The sequence below is a fragment of the Callithrix jacchus genome, chromosome 1 (assembly GCF_049354715.1).
Source record: "Callithrix jacchus isolate 240 chromosome 1, calJac240_pri, whole genome shotgun sequence".
Lineage (NCBI taxonomy): Eukaryota > Metazoa > Chordata > Mammalia > Primates > Cebidae > Callithrix > Callithrix jacchus.
In genome coordinates this window covers 190,626,104-190,652,937 of record NC_133502.1, presented here as the reverse complement: position 1 = coordinate 190,652,937, position 26,834 = coordinate 190,626,104, and the positions used below count along the sequence as shown (strand labels likewise).

Genomic DNA, 26,834 nt, shown 5'->3' with positions numbered 1-26,834 from the left:
CACATCACAAGTATTCCCATAAAAGTTCCACAAATCAACAATGAAATAAACCCAATGCCAGACTGACTTGCACACGCCGGCGGACTGAGAGGGTGGGGGTCCGGTCGGGGCACTATGCCTTGCCATCACTTTTCACTACAGAGAAGCTAAGTGGGGACAGCATGGCCGGCCGGGCAGAATTAAAATGCGATCAACGTGGCATCTCCTTTCTCTTCTCTCTTCAGCTTTCACAGAGGTGAGCATGAAAAAAAGAGGAGAGAGGAGGAAAAACAAGGAAAGACAAGTTTCTGTCTGGGAGAAGCAGTTCTAGCCCTGAATTCTCCACTGTGCATTCCACCTCAGAAAGCCAGTGACCACCTCTGCTGAGCACAGGCCGACACACTGGGCTAGATCCAGGCTGGAGCCAGGCAGTTGGGGGACGGCTTCTGCCTCAATCTCTGTACAGTCTCCCTTCCCCATTCCAATCACGATAAATATATTTATACTCACTTGATTATGTCAGCCAGACAATACTCCCCTAATTGGCAGTGATCAGGGGTCCAGAATTGTTTGGGCGAACCTGCTGTCTCTCTATCAGGCAACGCGATAAGGGGCCGCTAATGCAGTCCCCATTAACAATTTCCAGTGGGAAAAAAACCAATCCCCCGACTCATGAATGGCAATGAATTTTCCAAACAGCTCCGGAGAGTCAGCCCTTGAGGAATGCAGATTTAACATGATCCGGTCCAGCACAGAATGCTTTTATGAACCTTCCCCACCCCAAGCTCGAGCACATAGAAAAAAGCACAGCCACTCCCTTATGCTTGAGGTTCTTTTGTTCTTTTGCTTTTTTGCTCTTTTCCTTGTTTTCTTTTTTTCTTTTGTTGGGCTTATGGAGCTAACTGTCATTTTTGGTTCTTGGTTCTTTGTAAATTTCAGGGACATCTGGCACACAGTTTACTGCATTTGCTAGCTCTGGTATTTGTAGATATGCACACTCTCTGCTGCGTGTGCACGTTAACACTTCACATGTATAATTTATGCATGCATAATTTGGAGCTTGAGAGGATAGGCTTATTTGGACGTTTAAGTGTAACTACACAGCGCCAATTCAATTATAAGTAATTGCTCAATAAATATTTATTAAATGACTGAATATACCAAGAAAACAAATGTGCAACTGTCATTCACTTATTTATCAGACATTTCAAGGCCTACTGTGTACCAGGCGCTGTGCTAGACGCTGAGTATTCAATGATCATACCCACAGTTCTTTCCTCAGGGGTCTCACAGTTGAGGGGTAGGAGGCAGACACATAAATAGACAATTACAAGACATCATGAGACACAGTGATTGAGCCCTATGCAGGGTAACATGGAGTTCCAAGGAAGAAGCTTGGTCCACCTAAGGGAGGGCTGAGGCCTAGAGGTGATATAGCCTAAGAGGGGACGTAAAGCCTTCAGATATGAGGACAGTGCAACCAATGGCAGGATGCAAGAAATAATAGGGTACTGTAGGAAAGCAGCAAGGCAGGGAATTGGCAGAGATGAAGATGGGGACTCAGGGAGGGACTGGATCTTGGGGGTTTGGTGTGGAGTAAAGGAGAGGAGCTCAATTAGGGCAAGAAAACACAAGCAATTCCTTCACTCATTCAAAATGCCTCTGGATTGCACCAGAATTGGTACACAAGACCTCAAAGCAGAATCTGTACTGGCCTCAGAAGCACTGCTGGAGCACAGGGAGGAGATCTGAGGCCCCATGCTGACTCCGTCATTAGGGAGATGAGCAAGAGTCAGCTTCTTTCTCGGTAAGTTGAAGAGGTGGACTTGGAGGGCTCCAAGATTCCTCCCAGCTTTTACAATCTATGCTGCCTGGATTCCCTGAGGTTTGTGTACAGGCCACACCTGGGCCCATTCCAAGTCCCAACTGGGTTGCTGAAGGAATGAGACTGGTTCCAGGCAGCACACAGGATCACAGTATCACTGTCTTACAGTGCAGGGACAGCTAGGCACAGTGCAGCACAATTTCATATGAATCCCTAAGAAGTATTCACAGGAAGGTACTGTATGATGGAGACATCCCACTACCCCCAGCCAGGGTCAGGGTCTCATGATCTCAATTCTGAAAGGCCTCCAGTTAATTTGTAGCACTGATCCCTGCTAGATTTAGTTTCTCAAAAGCATTGTTCTGCTCACATCATTTCTACTCAAAACCTCTTAATAATTCCACCTTGCTTGTAGAATCAAGTCCAAAGTCCTTAGGGTGGCATTCAAGGTCATGCCCGGTCTATCCCCACTCGGCCTGCAACAACCCACACCTAAGCTTTGGTTCACAAATGTTCCCACCACTTTGCCTTTTCTCACTCCAGCTCCTGACTTCAGGTCCAGCTCAAATTCAAGTCTGTTTCCTTCAGGATTACTGTCTTGTTAACCCTGTCCTCTTCTGAACCAGTGCAGAGCTTACTGACTGTGTCCTTCATTGGTGACTATTAATTTCATTTTGCAGTTTGAGCTTGAGTTTTTTTTTTTTTTTAGATGGAGTCTCACTCTGTTACCCAAGCTGGAGTGCAGTGGCATGATCTTGGCTCACTGCAACCTCCGCCTCCTGGGTTCAAGTGATTCAACTGCCTCAGCCTCCAGCATAGCTAGGACTATGGCTATTTTTTTTTTTTTTTGTATTTTTAGTAGAGATGGGGTTTCATCATATTAGCCTGACCTTATTATCCAACAGCCTTGGCCTCCCAAAGTGCTTGGATTACAGGCATGAGCCACCGTGCCCAGCCATACATTGTCACTTCTGTGAGGCTACTGAGTAAAATCCATGGAAAGTGACGATGGTGATTATTGTCACAGTGCTACTGCTGAAGTTCTTTCCTCTTCTTGGGAAAAAAAAAAACACCAACGAATCTTGGAGAGAGGGGTTTGGTGTGACTACTTTGGAGTAATGAGAATGTAAAACAGTATTTTACATGCATTTTTTGGGAGCTTAAAGTTCATCCAGGAATGAGTATTTCATAGATCAAAGGAGCATATATGCAATCCACCAGGAGGAATAATCACTCTGCTAAATTTAAAGGGAGAATGACTGAACACTCCAGCCTGAAAGTAGAGTTGGTTTAACATCATATGGCTGGAGAGAAACATGAGTGACTTACTTAATATCTGGTCCCCTACGTTCAGTTTTTATGGTACATATGCCAGTGAGCAGCACGTGGGATTTTTCATAAAAGAGGAACTGGCATTAAATCAACAAGGAAAATCACCATTTCCCCACTGATCCAATGGCATTTAAGGAAGCTGGGCCCTGCCAATATGTACAACTGTGCAGAATTTGTAACCGGGCAGTGAAAACCACCATCTAAACTGGCAGCTGTGATTTTCCCAGAAGTAGAGCTGCAGGGAGAAAAATAGCTCTGAAACTTTAGTTCCATTTTTGCAAATTGGATCTTTTTGTGAAAAACTGTTTTAAGTCCAGGTTTGTTTTTTGTTTTCCTTTTCTTTCCTCATTAGTAAAGGAAATGACAGTTTCTTTTTACCCATATGGAAATTCAATCATTTACTCAGTAATTATTTAGCACCTACTGGGAGTCAAACTTAGTTTTCGGGGCTGGAAATGGAGATGAGGACAAAACAGACAATGTCCCCGGATTCACAAAGCTCACCTCTTAGTGGGGAGTCGGGGAAGACGATAATCTTGAATCATAGATATATATTACACTAGGCATAGATAATTGGAATAATGCTAGAGTCTCATCGTATTTGAACACAGAATTGCCAGAAAATGAAAAATGAAAATTCCTACATGAATACTATCTCAGCTCATATATGTCACATATATTAAGAAGTATTATAAAAAGAATAGCTAGTAAGAAAGACATATACTGCTCTTTGCACATGAAGTTGGCCTTCCCTACTGACCTTCAGCAGAACATATGTCTCTGAGGTGCATTTCTGAGAGATGGATTTGTGCCAACCTATATTAGTTTCATTCTGGCACTATCTGGCATGATTGCCCTCACAGTTGTCCATGCCAGAAATCTGGAAATTTCTTCTTGACTCCTCCAGGTCTTTTTTTTTTTTTTTTTTTTGAGATGGAATTTGGAATTTCACTCTTGTTACCCAGGCTGGAGTCCAATGGCGCGATCTCGGCTCACCGCAACCTCCGCCTCCTGGGTTCAGGCAATTCTCCTGCCTCAGCCTCCTGAGTAGCTGGGATTACAGGCACGCGCCACCATGCCCAGCTAATTTTTTGTATTTTTAGTAGAGATGGGGTTTCACCATGTTGACCAGGATGGTCTCGATCTGTTGACCTCGTGATCCACCCACCTCGGCCTCCCAAAGTGCTGGGATTACAGTCTTTTCCTCCTCTTTCCCAAACCTGACACCTCCCACTAATGGGTCTTTTAAATAGACCTGAAATTAATTTCCATCTTTCCATCAGCCCTCCTTTGTGTGGGTTTTATAGTCTTTCTCCACAACCCCAGCATCCTTCTTCCTCTTCCTGATTTAGGCTCAAATATGTCCACTCTCCCCTCTTCATTGCTTCCAGAGTGATTTGTGCAAAACAAATGAGACTGTGCCGTGTCTCTTCTTGTACCCTCCTCTGCCCCTGGATGCCTGAAGCATGAAGCTCAAGCCTCCTAGCCTGGCCTTGGCTGACCCTGGGTAGCTTCATGACTCTGCTCCCTTCCTTGACCTTGGGCCTCAGTCACAGCAGCCCCACCTAAGGTTACCTAATGTTACCACGTGCAAATCATCCCTGGGTGTTTCTTCTTTGAATATTCTCCTTTTTGTACTCCTCGATTCTTGCCACTCTTTAATAGGGGTGCAAATGTCACCTTCCCTGTAAAGCTGTTCCCTGAGCTTAATCCTCCCTCCCTGCTGCCCCAAGGGTATCCTGGCCTCACCTTCTCCTTTCAAGTATGGCACCCAATGGAAAGGCATTTGTAATGATTTGTTTACTTCTGTGTCTTCTCTCCCAAGCTGTAAGCTCTTCCAACTAAGAAGTATCCTCTTTGTGATTTTAGAGCATAGCCCAGCCTCTGGCATACAGCAGTCACTTAGTAAATGTTGAATGAATGAATGAAAGAATGACCTGTGGTCTCTTCTGGTTTGGTTTGTGCTAAACTATGCATCTGAGAATTAGGTGGTCTTGGCAACATGATAGAGTGAAACCAACTGACCAATATGATGGAACTTAACTTTGCTCTTAAGAATAACGGGTTTTGGGGAAGCTTAGTCTGGAGGATTGCTTGAGCCCAGGAGTTCGAGCCTGCAGTGGACTATGATTGTGCCACTGCACTCTGGCCTAGGCAAAAAAGTGAGACCCTGTCTTGCAAAACTAAGTACATAAATAAATAATAAAAATAAAAACAATGAATTTTAAACATTTGAGCTAATGGACCACAGATGATAAGGAATTTCAGTAACAAATTTTCCTAGACAATATTTCTGTGTATACTGTATCTGGAGATGGTTGATAAGTTCAAAGAAGTGATTAAAACACGTAAAACCAAACCATTAAGTGATCTGGATCATTTACTGCAAAAGAGAAACTTGAAGAGACTTAATGATGGTTTTTAATATAAGATTGTACTCCAAGGATGGCTAAACATCTTCCTCCACAAATACAAAAGAAGAAGAAATGAGATGAAAGTGCCTCAATGACTCAAGTCAAAAACAAAAAAGAATTCAATGGTTTCCTGCCAGGTGGTGTAAACCCATTTCAAGCCACTATTACCGATAACTCACACTTGAAATGAGGCACAGTTCTGAATGCTTGCTGTGTAGTATGTCATCTCATCGATCTAATTTTCATGATGAACCCATGCAAGTTTGTTTTAATGTTGTTACTCCCATTTTACAGGTGAGGAAATAGAGGCTCAAGGTGGTGAAGCGGCTTATCCAGGTCACACAGCTGAGAAACAAGAGAACTGAAATTCAAAGCCACGCTGGCTGGCTTGTGAGGTTTTGCTCCTATTTCTAAGTTTCCTGCCTTGCTAGAGGCTGAAATAGATGTCAGACCTCTGTCTGAGGAGGGAGGCCTAAAGCTAAGCTCGAGAAATCTCGATAAGTTCAAGAGGCTAGCTTAAATTTAAACAAGAAAATCCTTGAATATACAAATGATTCTTCATTGCCAGGGCAACCAGTCTCCTGGGGTCTTCATTATATCAGAGAGAAAGAGAGAGAGAGAGAGAGTGTGAGAGTGTGTGTGTGTGTGTGTGTGTGTAGAGATATTAAATGCCCATTTTTTTTTTTTCTATTCTTTATTCTGGTGAGTTGGCCTACCAGGTCTTGTCCTGCTAATGAGACAGTAAGTTGTTTTGATTTTTTTTTTTTTTGGCTGTTGGTGCATGCATGGTTTCAGCATCCACATGTGTGTGTGTATTTATAAGACCTGACATGAATCGAGCCATATTTAGATATTACGACTTTACCTCCAGAGTGATGGAACTTACTCTGGGGGCTGAAGAGTCAGCATCTTCTTCCCTGCTATTTTTTCCAAGGCGAACTTGTTTAGCCTGCCTCCGGGGCACAAGCAGTGGGGTCACAGTCAGCACGGAACGGGGGCAGCATGTTCAGCAATTCAAATGTAACTCAAATGCCTATGCTAAAGAAAGTCAACACTCATCTGATGGGCGCGGAGAGGGGGTTCAAACACTGAGCCGCACCCCGGCTGCAGGCGGCCTGGAGGCTGGTTCAGGAGAACCAGGCAGCCCAGCAGGAGCCCCATGAGAAGGGTGGGAATGAGTCACCAGACTTTTCAGGTTGACTGAGGTGACTTCTGTTGATTTTCTTTGAATTTAGATGTGTTATCAGTTCACACATTGGGCATAACAGGAAGATGAGTGAACATTTTCTTGATGGTGCCTGACCTTCAGCAGGGTTGTGATAAGATGTGGGGTAAGATATGACTCTGCAAGAATATGTCGGGCAGTGTATGTCCCCTAGCGTGCACCGAAGTAGCGGTGGCAGACAGACCCTCACGGGAGAAAACAGTGTGACAAGTCCATTCTCTGTTCTCTGACAGACACACCTGGGTGGATATTTACATCTTAGGGTATGACGAGGAACTGCTAATTTGTCACTCCTTGTGTTCATGGTCTGGGAAAAGCAATTGCTTTTTTGACATTGGGTCCCCCACTATAACCAGATAGACTGTTAATGCTGTGGTTAAGAATTTGGGTTTTAGGAGTTCATATACTCTCTCTGGCCTCACTCTCCTCATCTTTAAAATGGAAACAACAATGGTACTTATCCCCTTAGATAGGAATAAATAGATTAATACATGTCAGTTGCTTCAAAGAATGTATTCCAGCATTAAATTTGTATTTACATGAATGTATGCATCCTTATTTATACAACTTCTTATTTACGGGAGGACTTACTCTAATGCTTGCTCAAAATAGATGCTTGGTAAATATGTGTTAAATATTGAAGGGAATAGAAGAATGGATTTAGTGGGATACCTGTACAGCTATCTGTTCTGACTTTTCGGGAACCTGTAATTCAAGGACAGACAAGTAAAACTGGATGTTAGATTTAATCTCTATTGAGCAATATCTCAAAAAAGGGGAGTGTTCTGTAATCATGCATCTCAGCAGAATAGATGGGAACGGAGATAATGAGTTTGCATGAAGACTGTGAAGGAAATGGCATGAAGAATTGACTTGGTGAATGCCACATGTGAAGGACAGGCAGCAAGGACAATGACTCTAAATAAAATAAAAAACAGGGTCTAATACAATTAGAAACCTTAAAACTGCACAACATATGTTATTTGTGAATCTACAAAAATAAATACAGGTAGAAAACAGGAGTCAAATATCTGACCTGTATTTACCTTCTCTTGGTTGTTGTAAGAATGATAGCTAAGAAAAAGAAGGAAAATGAAAAGTATAATGTTTAGGAGCTGGTACAGTATCACAAGAGTACCTTAATATTAGATTAAATTTTATAAAACTACCACTTTTGGGGTTAAAAAAAGGCTCAGATTTATGGTCGTCATTTTTAAATTTTTTATTTGTTTTAGAGACAGGGTCGTGCTCTGTTGCACAGGCTGGAGTGCAGTGGTGCAACCATGGCTCACTGGAGCCTTGAACTCCTGGCCTTAAGTGATCATCTTGGCCTCTCAAAGCGCTGGGATTACAGGCATGAGTCCCGACAGCCAGCCCCCAGATATTGTCAACTTCATATGGTTTGATCTAGTATATTTCAGCTATTTGTAGCTAAATCAAAATACTCATAGTGTCTTGCCTTCATTGCCTTTTAATTATGCCCGTAACAGTAAATTGGCCAATTTTATTTGTCTTAGCCTCCTTTAACCTCTCAGACTTTGTGCACGGTAGGTACAAAACAAATATTTTGTTAATTAAGTGGTGTTTTTGGTTATCTTCTCTCAAAAATTAGGCCAAAAATTTGCCACACTACCTAGTGCTTAGACTGCCCTTAAAATATAATTACCAAAGTGTTTGCTTCCTTTCAGTTTTCATGATTTAGACAAATCCTTTTTGTTCCTTGTTTGCCAGCACCGGGAAGCTAATTAATACATTATTAATATATTGTAAAAGCAAACAAGACTCTGCTTGCTCACACAGCTATGACAAGAATAAATTCAGGTCAGAAATATTTTTGCAATTAAGGGAAAATGTTATTATAATGAGAAGTTATTTTTTGAACAACGAGACACAACTCAGTGTCGAAACACGGTAGAGACTTACAAATGAGGTGAATGGCAGAGTCAGACAAGCCCTCTCCCGATGGTTCCAATCATTTAGGGCCCAATATGGGCATCCAAAGTGCCCTGTAATGAACTTGAAATGATAACCTTTTGGGATCCCAGGAATGAAGAACTTCATTAGTATTCGTATGCAATTTCATAACAGTTGGGACTGGTGCCAAACTTAGGAGCCAGTACTGAAATAACTGAGCAGGAGGCATGAAATAGTTTTCAATTCAGCAAATAAAGAGCTCCCTCCCCAGATGGGGGAATGCTCAGGAGCAATGTGAATAACCCATGAGTTACCGTACCTCTTTGGGCCTCAGTTTTCCCATATTTTGTCAACTAGCTCCTGGAGAATATTCATTCTCCATAATATCTGTTGTTGTGAGGATAAATTAGATAATGCCTAAAAGTGCTATGCATTTCTTGAAGAGGGAAAAGCTAAAGCCAGAAAATGTATGATTTTGGTTTTGGTTGACCCAGAGATGTGACAGTAGCCACATTACATAAGAGTTCGAAGAAAACAGAGTTGCTTTCATTTTTCAAACAGAAGAACCACAATCTTCTCTCTGTTTGGATCCTTACACAAATCAAATATGTGAGCAAGAAAGGGCCTACGAAATCACCAATTTTAACTTTCCCCCCAATGCCATGAATTTGTCTTAGAGATATTTTGAGCGTAGAGCATGCACAATTCTGCTCCATTTTTGCCATCTAATGAGATCCCAGCCCGAGGTGCTGTGCTTCTACAATAATGTCTTAATGCTAATTATATTCTAGAATGGTTAGGGCAAGAATAGTTCCAAACATACTTGAAGTAATAACTAGTCGTATATCCAGAAGGTCAACAGTTCAATCAAAGAGAGAAAAAAATTAGCATATCTTAAGAAAGAGTTCAAGTGGTTTTGTATAAGAGCTCTCATTTAAGTCTACAAGTGTACTTAAAATACTGATAGAGCTAGGTAATTCTCTATTTGCCTTTTTAACTCAGGGAAAGCTCCCAATTTCAGGGTGCAGTGTCTGAGAACAAGAAGCATCTGGCAGGGGAAGGGGGAGGCGTGTTGTTAGGGAAATTGGCTGGGGTTTCAGGTTAAGGGTCTGTGCCAGGACTGCACTGCATGGAATTGTAGACGGGGGCCTTGGGCTGCTGACGAAGGAAAAGAATTGATGCTAGAGAGCTTTGCACTGGGCCAGGGCTCTGCGCCAATGCTCTGTTACAGTAACAACACAGCGTTAATCCGTGAGCACAGTAAATCTCTCAAATAATTGTGTATCAAATCATTTATCAACGAAATTACACTCTGCTTTCATCAGTGCAGTTTCCATAAAAATATCTGATCTTTTCTCCAACTTCTCAGTTTAAAAAAATGATTTCTAATGAATACCAAAGAGAAGCAATTGAAACTCTACCCACTGCTTGCTATTCTAAATGACTAAAGTTACCTTTAATTTAGAAGTGCATCACATTTTAGTTTTAAAAACATAATTATTGAGCACCTATTATGTACTTGGCAATAGTTACGTGGCCAATAGTGGTAAAGATGATTCCTAAAAAAATCGTCTGCCAAAAACATCACATAAATCATTTCTGCTCCACCAAAGGTAAAGTATTAAAATAATAAAACAGCTCAAGGATTTTTTAAAACGTGCTAAAAACCTTTTTGTTCTCCAAGAGCCCCACATTCTGGACAAGAAATTCCTTTCAGTAAGGGTGCAGTGTAACCTGGCATTGTGTGAAACACAGTCTAAGAACCCGTGATTTCATGGGGGGCCAACCAAGCTGGCAATCTAAGACTGACTCTTATAATTCGAACTATAGGAAGACTTTTAGGGAGAAAATCAAGTTACAATGAAACTTATTCGACTCACTAATTTTAAATGGGATGGGGTCTTTTTACATTCAATTTAAAATATAAGACATTTCCAATGTACAGAAAAGTACAGAGAATAACAATAACCAACTCATCACTTAGGGTTTTTACAAGTTTTGTCTAGTAGACCCCATTCCATTTCAGAGGGGTCCTACAGTTGCTCAGGTAGGAATTTTTCCAAATTGGAGACTAGCCTTTGGGGACAAAGCCTTTTTGCAGGATATTTTTGGTCCATGGAATTCTCTCCTGGCTCCTCTGGCTGCCCTAATCGAGCTGTTCCTTCCATTGACTTCCGTTCACAGAGGTGATGAAGTGCTGTTGGGGGCAGGGGCTGTGGCACATGCCACCGCTGCCTTCGGCAGGTCAGTCAATCCAAGAAGATCAATGCCCACATAAAGAATTCTAACATAAGACTGAGTGCTGGAGAGAAAGAGATTCACTTCATCTGGGGCAGAGCTAGGAAGAGAAGGTGGGTTGGGGGCTAGCCTTTGGGGTCAGCTAGGATTTGGGAAGGTGGCGATGAGAGGGATGAGGGAGCTTAAGCAAGACGGAAGGCCTTAGGTCCAGAATGGTGAGCAGGCAGTCCTCAGAACGGAGTGTATGCTCTCAACCAAATGATGTGCTTTGGCTGGAAAAAATGTTGAGAGGCCTCTAGCTTGCTGATGGAAGCATCCATGCCCCTCCCCATTTTCTAATTTTCTTTTCCAATGATGCTTATTGAATCTTGCAATTTTATATATCATCCAGCTGCTTTTTAAACTCTAAAGTTATGTAATACAGTAATAATTTACTTTTGGAGAGCATGTTACAGTTTATAAATTGCTTTTTAATACACGTTATTACATTTGATTCATGTAACAGCCCTGTGACACCCCAGGATCACCTCCACAAGTTCTTTCCTTTGAAAGTAACTTCTGCTTATAGAAACTACCAGCTATAGAAATCAGAAAAAACATTTCCACTAGCAGTCTTATTGTGCGAGAAGCACAAGCTGGAATAAAGTCAGCAATCTGGGAGAGAAAAAGGAGAGTGCCCCAGCATAAGCAGAGACTGAGAGTCCTGAGAGGATGATGTGATTGTGGCTTTGGAAATGCAGAGTGATGCAGAAGAAAGACAAGGAAGAGTGTCCTGCAGAAAGCAGAAGGTGGAGCAAGGTACAGGGTCGTGGTCTGCTCCAGAGTGGTGTGCTGGCAGGGAGCAAGTGTGGGGTCAGTGCCTGCTCAACCACACATGGGGCTGGGTGTTTATCTTGAGCAGTGCCCTGTGAAATACAACTCAAAAATAAAAAAGGGTAGCTTTTAGAACATGGGGATAGAATAAAATGATTTTTTTTCTTTGTTACAATATCTCCTGAGCAGATTTTTTTTGAGACGGAGTCTCGCTCTGTCACTCAGGCTGAAGTGCAGTGGTGTGATCTCTGCTCATTTCAGCCTCTGCCTCCTAGGTTCAAGTGATTCTCCTGCCTCGGCCTCCCGAGTAGCTGGGTCTACAGGCACCCACCATACTTGGCTAATTTTTGTATTTTTAGTAGAGACTGGGTTTTGCCACATTGGCCAGGCTGGTCTTGAACTCCTGACTTCAAGTGATCCACCTGTCTTGGCCTCCCAGAGTGCTGGGATTACAGGTGTGAACCAGTGTGCCTGGCCTAAAATGAATATTTTTTTATAAGGTTGGGGGGCAAAAGACTGTTTCAAGATCTGGGAAGGAGAAATGCTCATTTCATTTGACGTAAGTACATTCTGTGGCATCCCACAATAACTCATCTACTGTAACTTTGATAAACCGTTTTTCAGGTCGAGTTCGAAAGCGGTGCACTTTTGTGAACTACTTTACAGAAACGAAAACAACCAGGACACCAATTTTTGACTGCAGTCTAGTTGGAATAAATCTTACTGATGTTGGCTACATCAACAAATCCATTTAGCTTGCTATAAATCAGTTTACTTTTCTACTTAGAGACATGATGGGAAATGAGATTAATCCAGTTACAGCACAGTGAGTGAATTCAGTTGAGTAAATCCCTTTCCATGGAAAAGAACCTTGCTTTGCAGCTCATTTGAGATGAAATCCACAGGACAGTATGATGCCTTCTCTGGAACCGAACGAATGCATTTATCCTAGTTTTATTTAGAGCAAAATTCATTAGAGCTGTCCCATAGGACAGTGTACTCTACTGTCATTAGGTGAGGGTCACAGTGAAAGCGTTTGCTGAACAACCGAACTGCTTTGGTGGAATTTCGCCTAAGGACTAGTGCTCCAGCTAGACTATAAATGCGGAAAAGACTGACAACTCCTTGGAGAGAGAGGAGAGAGACTAGTAAAAACCAACAGAATTGTGTATATTCTTTTATATTCCTCCTTCTTTGTGTTCCATGGCAAAAGGGCAGTCTGCACAGTTTCCATTTGACAAATACATACTTGGTGGTAACTATCTCAAGCAGGCAAGGCTTGGAGCAGGTCCAGAGGATAACGAAGGGATTAAAAGGTCGGGGAGAGACTCTCAGGGCAACACACTAATGGAATTGAGATGCTTTAGCCTGGAAAAGGGGAGGCTGTGCCTGGCAGTTGCAGAGGGTGGTTTGTGTTCTTGATTATTACTGAATGTTAGAAGTCACATTGTGTGCAGGGTGGGATGAAAGAGACTCACTTTACATCCCAGGAAAGGTGTTTAAGGTTAGAAATGGGGAAGAATTTTTGACTTAGATAGATTATAAGGCATTGACCGGTCCTTAAGAAATCTTTCTTTGGAAATGTTGAAGTTGAAGAGTAGATAGATAATCTTTCTGAAATGATCTAGGTGCCCTGCAGTAGGGGAATGACCCAGAGGACCTCTTGGGTTCTATTCCATTTCTTATCCCGTGATTTCTCAGTAGCCATTGTCAGGACCTGGCTCACTTCTGATCTTCCTTTCTCTATAGCTGGGAGCCCCTGACCCCTTCTTGCAAGTCAGCTGTGCTGTAGACTCAGCACTAAGCCTTTTCTTGGTTGAGAGGGATTTAAGAAGCTCATTCCAGCTGAACACTTGGCACTGGGTCATGCCTGCTGCTGGCCTGGCTCTCAGGCATCCCAGTTCTAGTAAGCAGGATTCTGCCTTGTTTCTGAGTCCTTGTCTTACTGGGTTTACCTGAAATCTGCCCATGTGTTCCTACACTAATACTTGAAATCCTTTCTTGTTTTCTATGTCTATCATGATTTTGAGATCATACCTACTATCTACTCCAGAACTGAAGCCTTCTCTCTCTATTTCTCCTACACCTCCTCCCACCCCTCCTGGAACTCATACCTGATGTCCAGTCCCTGAACCTTAGCCCTGTTCTCTTTTTTTTTGAGATGGTCTCACTCTGTCACCCAGGCTGGACTGCAGTGGCACAATCTCTGCTCACTGCAACCTCTACCTCTTGGGCACAGGCGATTCTCCCACCTATGCCTCTCAAATAGCTGGGATTACAGGCTCCTGCCGCCATTCCCAGCTAATTATTGTATATTTAGTAGAAACGGGATTTTGCCATGTTGGCCAGGCTGGTCTCGAATTCCTGACCTCAGATGATCCTCCTGCCTTGGATTCCCAAAGTGCCGGGATTACAGGTGTGAGCCACCGTGCCCAGCCTTTTAGCCCTGTCCTCTAAAGCTGACTGCCTTTGTGCATGGAGTACCAGGTAGCATGCTCTTAGATGTCTCCTCTCATCTGTGGCTGGATTTTCTATTCCCTGCCCTCCATGCCCCCACCGGAGTGACCATTGTGTCACTCCGGCCACTGCCAGTCTATTCGTTATTTGCCTGGTCATATCGCGGCATGCCACATGCCACATGACTCTATTTTCCTACAGCCTTCTACGGTTTCTGGTCACACATCTGAGCGTTTATAAATCATATACTGGTGTTTTCCAACCTTGTCATTACTGACATTAAGTCCTTGTTGTGAGGCCATCCTGTGCATTGCAGGATTCTCAGCAGCATCACTGGCTTCTTCCCACCCGTAGGACCTCTCTCCACAGACTGTGACAAAAAATGTTTCCTGACATTGCCAAATGTCCCTGGTGAGGGTGGGGAAGAACCCCTGGTCCACAAGAACCCAGAAAGGCTAGAGTATTTTTTTTTTTTTGAGACGGAGTTTTGCTCTTGTTACCCAGGCTGGAGTGCAATGGCGCGATCTCGGCTCACCGTAACCTCTGCCTCCTGGGTTCAGGCAATTCTCCTCCCTCAGCCTCCTGAGTAGCTGGGATTACAGGCACACGCCACCATGCCCAGCTAATTTTTTGTATTTTTAGTAGAGACAGGGTTTCACCATGTTGACCAGGATGGTCTCGATCTCTTGACCTCGTGATCCACCCGCTTTGGCCTCCCAAAGTGCTGGGATTACAGGCGTGAGCCACCGCGCCCGGCCGAGCATTTTTTTTTCGAGACAAGGCCTCGCTCTGTCACCCAGGCTGGATGGAGTACAGTATCTCAGTCATATCTCACTGCAACCTCAAACTCTTGGGCTCAAGTGATCCTCCTGCCTCAGCCTCCTATAGCTAGAACTACAGGTGTGCATCACTACACCTGGCTAATTTTTAATTTTTTGTAGATATGGGGTCTCGCTATGTTGCCCAGGCTGCCCTCAAACTCCTGGGCTCAAACAATCCTCCCACCTTGGCCTCCCAAAGTGTTGGGATTACAGGTGTGAGCCACCATGCCTGGTCGACAGGAGTACTTTAAACCAGTTATATATATGTACACTGAGAAACAGCTGAATGTGTACAGGACATTTGAGTCTGGTAACATTTTAACTAAGGACTCTTAACCTTTTAATAAACACCAAATGGAAGTTTGCAAATTTTGTATTACTACACAACGTTTACAGTGGGTAAAATGGGGGTGAAATCCCTTTACTCTAGATCTGTTCTTCTCATATTTTATTGTGCATAAGAATCAGCAGGGGAATCTTTTTATAGTTTAGATTCGGATTCAATAGGTTTGAGGCAGGGCCTGAGATCCTTGCTTCTAACGGGCTCGCCAGTGGTGCCGCTGCTGCTGGTCCTGGGATCACACCCTGCTACAAGTGCCCAGGCCCTGGGTTAAAAATCACGTGAGAGGCTGGGGAGGGGCTACTGGAAAATTTATAACTACAGAGTCACCAGAGCAAGATCACAATGTGCATTAGAATGGCAGACTAGAAAAATGTGGATGTTTCCTATACCTTTCTTTTTTTTTTTTTTTTTCCAAGACAGAGTTTCGCTCTTGTTACCCTGGCTGGAGTGCAATGGCATGATCTTGGCTCACTGCAACCTCTGCCTCCTGGGTTCAGGCAATTCTCCTGCCTCAGCCTCCTGAGTAGCTGGGATTACAGGCACGCGCCACCATGCCCAGCTAATTTTTTGTATTTTTAGTAGAGATGGGGTTTCACCATGTTGACCAGGATGATCTCGATCTCTTGACCTCGTGATACACCCGCCCCGGCCTCCCAAAGTGCTGGGATTACAGTCCTATAACTTTCTATAAGGAGCAAAAAGACTGCTCTCAGGGATGTGTTTTCAAATATGACATTTCTGTTAGCTTGATATAAATATTATACAAGTTACCTGTGAGCTCTCTGCACTGGCCAGGGGTGAAAATTGATGAACTTCTAAGATATCTTTGTCTTTTAGAGGTTTCCAAAAGTCTGACAGAAACCTAAACTTCAAGATCTTTGTAGTAACATAATACAAACGGAAAAGGGAAGGGTTGAGGTTGGGGCTGGGGGAGGGGATCGAGGGAAGACAGTCATTTTAAATGAGTCTTGCAGATATACTTTATGGCACTTGCTCATATTACAAATAATTTTGTGTAAAATTATACTGACCATCACATGATATTACTACAACCCAAAATCAAGTAACCCAGTTACTTGACTACAAAAATGAAGTCATTTAACATGTAGTGATTAGGATCATTAAATCTTCTGAAAGCTGCCTAGAGCCTGAAATAAACTTTTTCTCCTCTCATCTAATGCTGTCTCTGAGTAACCTTTCCTTAGGGTTTTGCAGATATGGAACTCATGGTTGCATATTCTCACTGCAGGGAGAAAATGGCCATTCACACTTGTTCCCATCATACTTAGGAAGATTGAGGCCCATTAGGTTGTCTAAAGATGCAGATTTGTCCAGGATTACAGAACATTTATGGATAGGGAGGAGAGAATGAAGTTCTGACACTTTAGAGACCAACGATCCATCATGAGATTAGCTGTACCACAGTTAAGTACTCACCTGCAAGGAGGGGAAACTAATTCTCTAGCTCTGAAAGATTTGGACATGCTGTTATCCATATGATCAAGTGGAATAGAAATATATGTTTTATATTTAAACCTATGTCCTAGGGATTTTTAAAAATCAACAGTGTAAGTACAGAATAAGAAAGATTTGACTTAGTAATAGCACATGGGAACTCATGGGTTTTAGCTGACCGCAATTTCATTATGAGTCAGCAGTGTGACATGGATGCCAAAATGGCTCATGCAATCATGGGCCATATTAATAGAAGTATAGGCTATAGATCAAGGGAGGCAACTACCCTATGGTGTTCTGCATTCTCAGATTACTCCTGGAGAGCATGCTCCATTCTGAGCCCCATGACTTAGGAGACACCCTAAACTAGAGTCCAACCAGAGGCGAATGCTTAAAATAATGGCAGCTCGCAAAACTGCCTCATAGGAAGACTGGTTATAAGAACCACGGATATTTATGCTTGGAAGAGAAGACTTTGAGGGACATGATTGGAAGGAGGGGAAGAGCAGGCTAGCTGGGAAAAGACCTTGAGGTAGTTTCCAGTGGCAGAAGTTTAGTATCTGGATTCCCCACGGGAACTTCACATGGCCCTTCTAACTCTTTGTTGTTTGCAAAATAAACAGATCTTCAGCAAAGAAGACCCTGTTCCTTCTACGATTTCCTTGATGTGTAAAGCTTTGCAGATGCATTGATGCTTGCTTGTAATCCATCTCTCTCAGCCTCCAGATGCACCTCCTTCAAGAAGTCCTTTCTAAAAATCTCCGTCTTAAACCTTTTTTTTAAACCTCCTTATCAGGAGTTTTGCATTGTGGTGGCATTTTTTTGTTTGTTTGGTTGTCCTAGTTTCCCAGATACACTGTTCATTCCTTAGGGGAAAGGACCCAGTGATTTTTTTTTTTTGCTTTTATTACCCTAAATGTTCTCAGTACATCTGCATACCCGTGAGCTAGGGACTGAGGGAATTTCTGCAGACGGTAGCCAAAAGATGAATTAAAGTAATCAGACAGGTAATTTTTATAGCATCTACAAGATGAAGCATTAGAGCATGCTCTCTTGATGATAATAACACCTAATTGACCCTTCACTTTAAGAAATAATATGAGCTGACAAAATAGGCTGTATCATAAATCTCCCTTACCTCTTACATTTTAAAATGGAAGTTGTGAATCTATGCTGGAGAAAAACAAAATCTGCTTTCTAAAAGCTCCATCTATTTTGTTCCAGGTATTGGGAATTTCTTTTCAGCTAGGGGATTCCTTGACTTCACACTTTCTTCTTCTTTGGTTATTTGGATACTTACAGGGTACCAAGTATTAAGTCATAATAGTATTGGTTTATAAAATGAATTAGTAGTCTATTTTAAAATACTGATCTAGGAAATAAAAATTCCACAAAATGAGTTTATTTACATAAGAAAGCACCATGTTCTGCATTGTACAAATGAGATATTGTTGAGGCAGCAACACATGAATCTTCGAAAGTCTGTTACATAGTGGGTTAAAGAATGGCATAATTTCACTCAAGGACAGAGGAGTGAATGAGGCACAGTGAGTCATCTGTGAGGCTGAGCATAGGACACAAAATACAGGAGCCAAGTTCATACTCTGTCACTCTCATCACTGGTCAGTATGACCTCCCATGGTCCAGTGACCTGATATGGTATGGAGTAGATGTACTCTCTGTAAGAAGTTGATCTAACTCCACTTGCCAGCCTGAAGTTCACTTGGAAAATCTGAAGCACAGAAAGACTGAGACATAAGGCCCCAGTTTCCTATCAAAACCTGCTAATCACAAATATTAGCAGTCAGCTTGGATAACTCCAAAGGCCAAGGGAGAGTGGTGGTGTCCTTCTAGCCTCAGGGCTTCTGCAGTGACAGCTGCAGGCCCTCTTGTGAGTCTCCAACTTCCAAGAACATTTCTGGGACATTAAAGCATAAAACTGTTCATAATAAAAAACAATCAAGGAGAAAGCTTTGTGTCCTTTGAAAGGCATAACCTCTTTAGAAAGAAAAGGTCTACTGGCCCAGAATAAGCCCATCAGCATTATTTACTTCCATCCTACTCCCTGGACTACCCAAGAGGGGCAATAAAATCTCACAGGATGGCTGCCTGATGCAGAGCACAGGGTTAGAGTATAATTGCTGTGGACAGTCAGCTCTGCAGCAAGTGAGGCGACCAGCAGCATGACACCCACAAAGCCCACAAAGGCACTATTGAGTTCTTTGTAGTTTCTAATGGGATTTGGACATTGCAAGGGAATCTGTTAAGAACTGGATGCCAGCTCTTATGCCCTACAGGGAAGGGTGAAGGATATTGCCATCGATGATAGAAAAAGTCATTTCCCTCTGTTCTCAGACCCAGTGGGATTAGGTAGTTTTCTGCAGAAAATCAAAGGGCTTCAGAGAACACGTGGTCTAACCTCTCACTTGATTGAGGAGAAAACTGAGGCTCAGGGAAGCTAGGGGACTTGTTTAAGATCACGTGGGTAGCTTCTGGTAGAGCCAGAATTCAGCTCTCCAGAAGCCCATCAAGGGCTCTGGCATCTCCAGAATGCTGTGTCTGGACCAGTGTTGTGGAAGGAGCCCAGGCTACAACATGGCTTGATGTTAAGTCCTGGCAGACATTAGCAAATTACCTTGAGCGAGTCCTGGAAACTCTCCAAGCCTTGCTTTCCCTACTCTGCAGAATGAGAGGTAAAATCTGTGGTCTGTATACCTCAAAGATCATATCCAGATCAAACAATATCATGACAACTCTTTAAATTTACTTATTTTTTGAGACAGGATCTCGCTCTGTTGCCCACGCTGGAGTTCAGTCATGTGAACATGGCTCACTGCAGCCTCGACTTCCTGGCTCAAGGGATGCTCTTGCCTTAGCCTCTGGAGTAGCTTGGACTACAGGTATGGGCCACCAAGCCTAATTTTTAAAAATAGTATCTTGTAGAGGTGGGGCTTCACCATGCTGCCTAGGCTGGTCTCAATCTCCTGGGCTCAAGAAGTCTTCCCACCTTGTCCTCCCAGTCACTGAGCCTGGATGACAGCTCTTTTTAAAGCTCCATCAGGATCAGTATATAATTCTAGAGAAAGAAAATTTTTCCTGTTGGAGGATAGATAGATGGACACTAGGTGATTTTTTTTTTTTTTTTTTTGAGACAGAGTCTTGCTCTGTCGCCAGGTGCCAGGCTGGAGTGCAGTGGCGCAATCTTGGCTCACGGTAACCTCTGCCTCCTGGATTCAAGCAATTCTCCTGCCTCAGCCTCCCAAGTATCTGGGACTGCAGCCGTGTGTCACCACACCCAGCTAATTTTTGTATTTTAGTAGAGACGGGGTTTTACCGTGTTGGCAAGGATGGTCTCAATCTCTTGACCTCGGGATCTGCCCGCGTCGGCCTCCCAAAGTGCTGGGATTGCAGGTGTGATCCTCTGCACCCAGTCTGACACTAAGTGATTTATCATGGATGGATACCAGAATTTCCCATGGAAATTCTGTGCAAAGCTGTGTAAGGATAAGTGCTAGGCATCATTGCTTTTTCTCCCACTGGGGAGAGTTTTCATAGCTTTCATCAACATCTCAAATTATCTGTGACACTCCCCTTCCCCCACCCATCCCACCACTGCCAGTAAGAACCTATGTGCTATGGATATCAGCGTATTTATGGTGGACTTAAAGTACTGATACAAGGTATTAGAATTGGACAATTTTCTCAGTTGTCTCAATGTTTGGTTGAGATTCTCCTTCTAGCCTTACCCGTTTAATGATCTATATTTTCAAACAATCTATTTAGGGGAGGAGAGACTTTTCAGCTATCTGACTTTACATTTTGTTCTATAAAGGGTTAAACTCTGTGACCTATAAAACGATGAACAGAAATTTCAAATTACAAGTCATCCAGGCCGGCCTTCCACCCCGCTTTGTACTTCCCTTGTAATATTTCCTAGTTATTTAGAAAGAGTTTCTTTAAAATTATATTTAACAAGAGAACTATCTACTTATTATTTACTGAGTTCCTACTGAGTTCTCAGCAGTTTGTTTCTAATATTTTCCCATAAAGCACTAGACAAAAGACACAAATCATGAACCATTTGTAGGCTGACACATTAAGCCCGTGGTTCTAGAAGGCTGAGGGGTGTGGAGAAAAACATATGAAAAAGTATTATTCATGACCAACTAATCAATTAGGCTGCTTTTCATTAAAAAACATAAAAAGGCAGAACCAATTTGGCAATGACTGTGTTAGAAATGAAAGAAAAACACATTATTAATGCTGGATATTTTTTCTTATTTATTTTTAGTTCTCTTTAGAAAATTACACTTGAGAGCTTTCTGTAATGGCCATTGAAGGAGTGGGTCAGATTCAACCCAGCAGTCAAACCCTTTTGTAATACTAATGAAGGAGCAGGGACCAATACCTAGTTTATACAGCTTTTTCTCCATACAGTTTCAGAAGCCACAGGCTGACTTATGGAATACGTGAATATAGGAGATAACCAACAGGAAAGTTACCTACTCACAAGAGTCATCCGTCATCTCATAGGGAAATTCACTGTGGCCTTTTATAAATCTGCCAATGGCTTATACTCTTGTGTTTTTCCGGTAAATTTTATGTAGTACAGGAATGTGAAAAATGAGAGGAATTTTTCCCTCCTAATTATATCAAAATATCATCTTCTACACTAAGGCTCTGAGGTCTTAAAATTCCCCTCTTGTATTGTTCCTTTCAGGCTCCCCTGCCCCATTACTTCCTAGTTCTCCTACTCCTTTCAGTTCCAAGTATTTTATGTTCAAGGTTTCTTGTACAGAGGCTTACACTCTGTAAATGTAATAAGAGTTCTTATCTGGCCGGGCGCGGTGGCTCACGCCTGTAATCCCAGCACTTTGGGAGGCTGAGGCAGGTAGATCACGAGGTCAAGAGATCGAGACCATCCTGGTCAACATGGTGAAACCCCGTCTCTACTAAAAATACAAAAAATTAGCTGGGCACGGTGTTGCGTGCCTGTAATCCCAGCTACTCAGGAGGCTGAGGCAGGAGAATTGCCTGAACCCAGGAGGCAGAGGTTGCGGTGAGCCGAGATCGCGCCATTGCACTCCAGCCTGGGTAACACGAGCAAAACTCCGTCTCAAAAAAAAAAAAAGGAGTTCTTAATCTGTGCTTAGTGGAATGCAGTTCTCATTCAGATGAGTGAAACCTTAAATGTGTTTGGGTAGCAACCTCCCAGATTTTCAATAACTTCAAGTCTGGATGTGTGAGGGCTATTTACACTCAGTTCCACTCCTCACTGCATGTGCCCGTCATCAGAGAGAGTGCTCAGGAACCAGATGGCCTGGGTTCGAATCCTGGCTCCATCAGGTACTAGTTAAGTGACCTTGTTCAACATACCGAACCTCTCTGTACCTCAGTTTCTTCATTGTGAAAAAAAGGGTAATATTAACACTTTCTTCATTGCACCATTAGAAGTAAACAAGTTGGTGCCTGCAAAGTATTAGATCAATGCTTGGCAAATAACAATAATAACAGGTACTGTTTTAGGAACTTTACATGTATAAATCGTTTACTCTTCAGAAGAATCCCATGAGATAGGCACCATTTTAATCCCATTTTATAGCTTAAGAAACCATAGCACAAAAAGAATAACTTGTCCCAGTTCACTCTGTTAGTAAGTAAAAGACTGGACTCAGACCTAGGCTGTCTTGGTTTTACCAGCACGCACTCAATAAACATTACCTACTATTATTACTACCTGAACTTACGCACTCCATAAATATTTCTAGCTGCTATTACTGCTGCTAATGACGAATTTGCATGGTGAATCCATCTTCAAAGTGTATTAAAAATATATATGAACACCAATGAAATAATCAATTTAGGCAGATTATTACCTAAAATCACTAGGTGACATTGTTGAGAAACAAGATATTGCTGCAGTGCCAAAGTGTCATTCCCTGAAACTACTTGCTAATTGCAAAGGGTGAAAAAGTACATTTACAACAAGAGCTCCCCAGAGCACGATCGCTACCTTGAGTCCTGATCAAATGTGGCATCACACAGTGGAACAACCTGGCGTTCCATACCTCCTGGTAAGATGCAATATGGAGTACCCAGTGGCACCTTGCAAAATGTGTTCAATCAAAATGAAATCACCCTAAAAGGCCTAACTTGGAGCTTATGGGAAATAAAGGGGATAGAGGAACAAATTAACCACAAGGCAACAATAAATTCAGAACGTGGGACCTGGTACAAGAGAACTGGCTTTATCTTTAAAAACACCCAGTGTCAGGGCTGGGCGCGGTGGCTCACGCTTGTAATCCCAGCACTTTGGGAGGCCAAGGCGGGTGAATCACGAGGTCAAGAGATCAATGGTCAACATGGTGAAACCCCGTCTCTACTAAAAATACAAAAAATTAGCTGGGCACGGTGGCGCGTGCCTGTAATCCCAGCTACTCGGGAGGCTGAGGCAAGAGAATTGCCTGAAACCAGGAGGCGGAGGTTGCGGTGAGCCGAGATCACGCCATTGCACTCCAGCCTGGGTAACAAGAGCGAAACTCCGTCTCAAAACAAAAAACAAAAAAACACCCAGTGTCGAAGAAAGAGACATGAGATCCAACTGCAAAATATGTTCTTATTTTTTAAAAATTAGATTTTAAAAAAATGGCATAGAAAACATTTGGGGGACAAATGGGGAAGGTTACATCTGCACTAGTTATTAGATGATATTAAGGACCTGCTGTTTATCCTCTTAGGCCTAATGATGGTACTGTGGTTATATAGAGGAATGCCTTTATTCTTAGATGTATACTGAATGATTCAGGAGTGAAGTGTCATTTTATCTGCAACTTACAAGTAATTCAGAAAAACACATACAGATGGAGTGAATATAGCAAAAAGTTAGCAACTGTTGAACCTAATGAATACTAATATTTCAACTTTTCTTTACGTTTGGATTATTTTCTCACTGTCTTTTCTTTTCCTTTTTTTTTTTGAGACAGGGTCTTGCTCTGTCGCCAGGCTGGAGTGCAGAGGCGCCATCTCGGCTTACTGCAACCTCTGCCTCCTAGGTTCAAGCGATTCTCGTGCCTCAGCCTCTTGAGTAGCTGGGATTACAGGCACCCACCACCACTCCCAGCTAATTTTTATATTTTGGTAGAGATGGGGTTTCACCATGTTGGCCAGGCTGGTCTCCAACTCCTGACCTCAGATGATTTGCCTGCCTTGGCCTCCCAAAGTGCTTGGATTACAGATGTGAACCACTGTGCCTGGCCATTCTTCACTATCTTTTTAAGATAGTGAAGATAGCTCTTAACATTTTCTTTGGAGAGCATATAAGACTTGCATTGTTATGTACTTTGTGATAGTTTCTTTTAATTCTCTAAGACTTTTGTTTATAAATGCATATTTAAAAATAAAAGAATCTTAAAAAATTATTTACTGAATTCCTATTGACTCAAGTTTATTGAAACTTAATGTTAACATTGTTGAAGAGGACTCAGTGCCTAGCACCAGGCCTGGCACATAGTAATTGATCGATAAATGTTTGTAAAATGTTTATTTGCTAAACATGGCCATGCTTTCTTGGAAATTTTTAAGTGGAAAAGAAAGGATAGGCCAGGCGCAGCGGTTCACACCTGCAATCCCAACACTTTGGGAGGCTGAGGTAGGCGGATTGCTTGAGTTCAGGAGTTCAAGACCAGCCTGGGCAACAGGGCAAAACCCTGTCTCTACTAAAATAAAGTATTAGGCAGGCCTGGTGGTGTGTAGCTGCAGTCCCAGCTACTCAAGAGGCTGAGGTGGGAGGATCACTGAGTCCAGGGTAGTCGAGGCTGCAGTGAGCCATGACTACACCACCTCACTCCAGCCTGCGCCACAGAGTAAGACCCCGTCTTAAAAAGAAAAGAAAAGAAAAAAGACTCATGAGGCTGTGTTATTATCATTACTATTATTTATTTTTGGAAATCCACCCACCTTGGCCTCCCAAAGAGCTAGGATTACAGGCATGAGCCGCCGCGCCCAGCCAGGGCTATGCTATTTCTTTACAGATCAAGATATTCTGGGCAAATAGTTCAGATAGACAAAATGGGGACCTATCAACCCTATTGTTTGATTCAAACAACTTATAAAGATTTTTGAACACGTTTTGGGTTTGTTTTATAGGGGCACAGGAATACCCTCATCTGTCCCCAGGAATACCCAGCAGCAACTATTACTTATTTAAGAAATCCTGATGGAATCACACTGACACATTTTGAACAATTGCAGACTTTTCTTGATCCCAGAAAAAAGGGCAAGTTCTACTCAAGTTTAGGCATGAACCCTATCAGTCATCAACACCAGTGGGTGTCATTATCTGGGAATCAATAAATTATGTTGGAACAAGGATTATTTTAGGCTCTTCTAGAAAGCAATAGTTTTAAAAGAGATGGCTTCAGGAAATAAGTGAGAGACATTTTGTATAAGAACTGGGAAGAAAACGATCAAGATTCAAAGAAATAACTAATCGTGATATCTCTTGCATTTTTATAGTGCCTTTTTTCTGAGGTACTTCATATCTATGTTAATTCATTTATTCTTAAAATATTCCTATGAGGTAGACATAGAGCAATTGAAAGGGATTTTCACTAGGGCTTAAGATGTGCAAGATATTCAAAAGGATATTGTATTAGCAACAGAAATATTTCTTACTATTGAATAGACTGATCATCTTCTCCTCTGCCTCAGTAAAGTCATTTTTAAAAAGATAAAATCTATTACAATTGGGGAGAATAAGATTTCAGTTTACCATATGGGAAACACTCTAATCTCAATCTAAAAAAAGCAGTTTTATTCAATAATACAGGGCCACCTCTCTTTTACAAAAACAAAAAAATTTTCTCAAAAAGGATATGAGTCAGATTTTTTTCATGTTTGAAAATTAAATATACTTAGGTGGTCCTCTACTTACACAGTGTTCCTTATTTAATAGTGGATGGTTTTATAAAGAGGATCACTATAGAATTGTTTTATAAATTTTTATATATAATACTGGATTGTTAAAGGAGAGTAACTTCTGCTAAATGTTCTTTCTGAAACCAAAAATAAGAAACAAAACGGACCCACTAAAGAACTAAACAGTTTATGATAAACGTTGCTGCAGAACAAAAGATTCTTCGACCTGAAGTTTCCCATCCTCAGACAACATGAGAGCACGTGAAATCTTTCCCACTGGATTTTTAGATCTAAAACACTTCCCTCTCCTAGTTTATCTATATATGTGTTCAACAGTGTGCAAATTATGTTGCATATACTTGATTAATTATAAGGCCTAATTCCAGGTAGGTAAATACGGTTGTTTTTTTTACAGTATCCCTGTCAGGGCAATACAATACATTTTAAATTAGTGAAACCTTTGGTTGGTGTGTTCAATCCTCATGCTCAGGAAGAGGTGGGACAAAGAGCACAAAGCAGCTATCTTCAGACTGGACACCTAAACCAGAGACAGTCATAGGGATGGAGCCTAACTGCTGGCATGAAGATAGACAGTACCCTTTCAAAATACATTTCAACATAAAGTTTCCTTTTTGTAAAGGAATGAAAACTGATGATCTTTGTACGGGTAACAAAAATGCAAACAGAACTAGAAATTCAAGCAAAGAGAGAAATCCTGACCTCAGAGTTAGGATGTTCATTCATCACTGCTCAGCCCTCTACCACCTGCTCCAGCCCCTTCCGATCTGGATTAAATCCTGACCATGGTGAAGTGAAATTTTACCTCTGTGATACCAAAGTCGAAAATCTTTCCCTGAGATGCTTCTGAAGCCAGTTGGTGGAGATTTTTGTGTTACGGACTGGGTAAGGAACAAGGGTTCTCCCAGTTCGTTTGATAAAAGTTAAATCCCATCACCACGAATGTTGTCACAGCAAAAGGTTTAGAGGCCCTAGCTGATGGTACTTAAAAGCAATATTTAGAGAACCCATGAGATTCATTTTAATTAACTCATACAGAACATTCTGCAAATTATAAAACTGTTCAAAGTTTCTAGAGTATATG

The 26,834-nt window shown here is 42.1% G+C and overlaps 1 protein-coding gene across 9 annotated transcripts in view; it reads right to left on the bottom strand.

Moving 5' to 3' along the window:
- GRAP2 (GRB2 related adaptor protein 2) overlaps positions 1–26,834 on the bottom strand; it is an 83,175-nt gene that overhangs the window by 49,319 nt on the left and 7,022 nt on the right. For 2 of the 9 annotated variants that reach the window (XM_078334431.1, XM_054239149.2), the window contains exon 1: positions 490–26,525. The exons of the other annotated variants lie outside the window; for them this stretch is intronic. The gene's annotated coding sequence lies outside the window, so the exon portion shown is untranslated. Of the gene's footprint in view, positions 1–489; positions 26,526–26,834 lie in introns of those variants that run through there. 9 annotated transcript variants of the gene reach the window in all.